The sequence below is a fragment of the Macrobrachium nipponense genome, chromosome 49 (assembly GCF_015104395.2).
Source record: "Macrobrachium nipponense isolate FS-2020 chromosome 49, ASM1510439v2, whole genome shotgun sequence".
Lineage (NCBI taxonomy): Eukaryota > Metazoa > Arthropoda > Malacostraca > Decapoda > Palaemonidae > Macrobrachium > Macrobrachium nipponense.
Genome location: NC_087224.1, coordinates 18,503,281 through 18,507,293, shown reverse-complemented (window position 1 = coordinate 18,507,293; position 4,013 = coordinate 18,503,281).

Here is a 4,013-nt window from a genome sequence, read left to right as displayed (position 1 = left end):
GAGGCTGGGAAGAGGTCCCCCCCGCCCCCGTTCGCCTCACGGCACCAGCCACGGCTAGGTACCGCAGCGAACTGACGCACCGTGAGGATACGCACCGATCTCACCGTCGACAGTGGAGCTCGCCGGTCGCCTGACCGTCGCTCTCACAGAGAGCGATCGGGTACGGAACTAGCACCAACTCCTCTGACATACGAGACCGGGGCCGCTGTTCTCGGTCCAGCCGTTCTCCACAGCGAGACGGCTCGACTAGGTCTGCAGCTCGATCGCCACCGCGGGTTGGCGATCGCCTGCAGTCCTCCAAGCCCACTGGTTCTACCAGCGAGCGAGGACGAGAGCGTCAGGTCTTCCTCTCCCATACCTTCAACCTCCTCGGGTTACACCGGAGGGGCGAGGTATTGAGGAGTGATCGTGAGGGGTGCGCCCCTCAGGATCCCGCCACCGCGTCGTACGCACCAGGCTCGGTTCTCGGACCAGCCAGGTCGTACGCACAGGTGGTGGAGGAGGACCGAGAGGGGGCTGTCGCTGCTCCTCTCCTTGAGGGATGGAGGGTCTCGGGAGGTGCTCCTGTTTGAGGGACTGGACGGTCCAACTCCGCAGGATGCAGTCAACGCCTGAGATCCAGAGGAACTTTGCCGAGGTTATTGCGCTGATTCGTCAGCACAACGACCTCGGGGAAGGATCGCCGCTCCCACCATCCGAGCCCACGTCCCGGCTGGAGTCGTTCTGGGGCCCGAAGAGGGAAGGGAACCCAGACCGACGGTGGGTTTGCCCGCGTTCGGAGCTTGCGGACTCAGTGCTGGACCAGGTTGAATCGCTTGTCTCCGGACAAGACGGTTTCGCTCAAGTCTGGCAGGTCTAGCAAGCTGCTTCCACCTCCTCTGCTACGACAGCGGCGGTTTTACGTGCCATCTGAGGACCCGATGCCGCCCAAACAGGCGTGAACCCGGAGTTAGCTAGGCTGACTCCGGGTGTGTCTCTGCAACAGCTCCTGTCCGAGAACCTGTGGTTCTCGCAGCAAGAGGCACTCGGCCTGGAATCTACCGCCATGGCAGCTTTCCAGGCCGTCTCCTGGCTAGATCTGTGGTCCCTCACAGTATCTAAGGTCGCAGCCAACTCCGGGAATTTCTCCCCCGAATATGACTCGGCCTTCAGGAGAATTTGCCAGTCTGGGGGAAGAGCCATCTCCTTCCTTGCCCACCAGACGGTGAACCTGTGGGCCAACCTGGTTCTCCGACGAAGGGACGCTGTCCTTACTCGGGTTTTCCAGGGCGGCCGGGCGTGAAGCGGCGTTGGGACTTTATTCGAAACGGACCTCTACGGATGTCCACGTCTCTCTTCCCAGGAGAGATGGTGGACGCTGCGGTGGACAGACGGCGCACTGACGACAGTGACCGTCTGGTTCACCAGGCAGTCTCGAAGGCTTCTGGGCAGCCTCGGACTGCGGCCAAGTCTAAGAGCTCGGCTAGCGCTTCCTCGGCGGCTAAGACGGTTGCTGCGTCGAAGCCCCGGGGAATGACTCTGTCTTCTTCGACTTCTCTGGCAAGGGGGAGCCGTAAACAGCCCTCCTCCAGCCCTCCTCATCCCGTGGAGGCTCTGGGAAGAAGTCGAAGAAAGGGGGGAAACGCTAGGGACGGCGTTCCCCCTCACCTGCTGCCGGAAGTGGGGGGGTGTTGCCTGGCCAGCCATTGGGCAACGTGGCAGCGCTATACGGCGCCGAGACCTGGATTGTAGATGTCCTCGGGAGGGATATCTATTACCCTTCGAATCTCGGCCACCCCTCACCTCCAACCCGGTCAACAGCAGTCGTACGTTCCAGGGTCATCGAAGGACGTAGCACTGAGACAGGAGATAAAGACCATGCTGAGCAAGAGAGCTGTAGAGATCGTCACGGATCAGTCCACCGGGCTTTTGACAGTCGACTCTTCCTGGTGGAAAAGTCTACGGGAGGCTGGCGCCCGGTGATAGATCTCTCTCCCCTGAACCGGTTTGTTCGCCAGACCGGTTCACGATGGAGACGGCACGCTCAGTGCTCGACTCCATCAGGGAGAACGATTTCATGCTTTCAGTGGACTTGAAGGATGCGTATTTCCAAATACCCATTCATCAGTCCTCCAGAAAGTACCTCCGCTTCATCCTCGACGGGACGGTGTACCAGTTCAGGGCACTGTGCTTCGGTCTCTCAACCGCCCCACAGGTGTCACGCGAGTGTTTCACTCTGGTGTCTGCTTGGGGGCCCATTCGCAAGGGATACGTCTGATGAGGTATCTCGACGATTGGTTAGTCCTGGCGAGCTCCCGCTCGCAGTTGCTACAGGACAGGGATCGACTGCTCGAGTTCTGCCACGATCTGGGGATCGTGGTGAACTTCGAGAAGTCCGATCTCGAGCCCAAGCAGAGGATGAAGTACCTGGGTATGCTGATCGACCACGGTAGCAGGGCGAGTCTTCCCCGCAGACTCGCGGATCAGCAGATTCAGGGAGGCAGCCAACCAGTTCCTGTCTCGGCAGGACCAGGTAACTCAGCGATGGCAAGTCGTGATCGGACACTTGTCGTCGCTCGAGAAAGTTAGTCCCTCACGGGCGTCTTTTCACCTGCGGTCTCTTCAGTGGAGACTAAAGGAGAGTTGGTCGCAGGCGACGGATCCCCCAAGCTTTCCAGTGTCACTGACACAGGAGGTGAGGCAGGACCTAGCCTGGTGGCTGGACGACAGGAACCTCTTAAGAGGAGTGCCTCTGCGCACTCCCCCCCTCCCCCCCCGGACATGCAGCTGTTCTCAGACGCATCGACCGAGGGATGGGGCGCACACCTGGAGGAGTTGCTGACTTCAGGAGTGTGGGACGAGAACGACAAGCACCTTCACATCAATGTACTGGAACTCAAGGCAGCGTTTCTCGCTCTCCAAGAGTTTCAGGACCGCTTGATGGGACATCAGTGGTGTTGATGTGCGACAACACCACGGTGGCTTACGTCAACAAACAGGGGGGCCTAGTGTCTCTCCCGTTGTACCAGTTGACTCGGCAGGTGCACGAGTGGGCTCAGGCACACTCAATAGAGCTGTCGGCACGCTACATTCCAGGGAAGAGGAATGTAGTAGCAGACACGCTCAGCCGTCGGGATCAGGTGATAGGGACCGAATGGTCTCTACACCAGGACGTGGCGGAAAGGCTCTTCGACCTGTGGGGGGCGACCAGTCGTGGATCTGTTCGCCACCCGGCACAAACAGGAAGCTCCAGGTGTTCTTCTCGGCCGTGCCGGACCCATGGGCAGCTGCAGAGGACGCTCTTCAACACCCGTGGGACAACCTCTTCGCCTATGCCTTTCCCCCGTTCAGCCTGATTCGCAAGGTGATCAGTCGAGCACTGGTCACCCCGAATCTCAGGATGATCCTGGTGGCTCCCAAGTGGCCACAGGCCATTTGGTATCCGGACCTGCTGGCTCTTCTCGCAGGAGAACCGAGAGAGATTCCCCCTTGGCACAACCTTCTCGCCCAGCCACACGTCGAGCGGTACCACCGAGCAGTCCAGTCCCTACGTCTTCACGGCTGGCTGTTATCCACCATCTCTTGCGAACGAGAGGTTTTCTTTTCGTAGCGCAGCAACAGAGATGGCTGGAAACGTCCGTCAGTCCTCTGCAGCTGTGTACCGAGGGAAAGTGGGCCGTCTTCTGTGGTTGGTGTCGTAGACGGGGTCTATCTCCTCTCAGAGCCACTCTTCAGCAGGTAGCGGATTTCCTCGTTTTTCTTTTCGCCGAGAGAAGCTCCTCTCAGTCCCCACAGTCAAAGGATACAGAGCCGCCTTGGCGCTCGTCCTGAAAACTGAGGGGGTTGGACATCTCGAACTCGTTCGAGATTTCCTTGCTTATGAGGAGCTTCGAAAGGTCTTGCCCACCCAGGGAACTCAGGCCCCCTGCGTGGGATGTGACTCGTCCTTAGGAGTTTGACTCGAGCGCCGTTCGAGCCACTCCGGGAGTCGTCAGACAGGGATCTGACCCTCAAGACCCTCTTCTTGCTGGCCC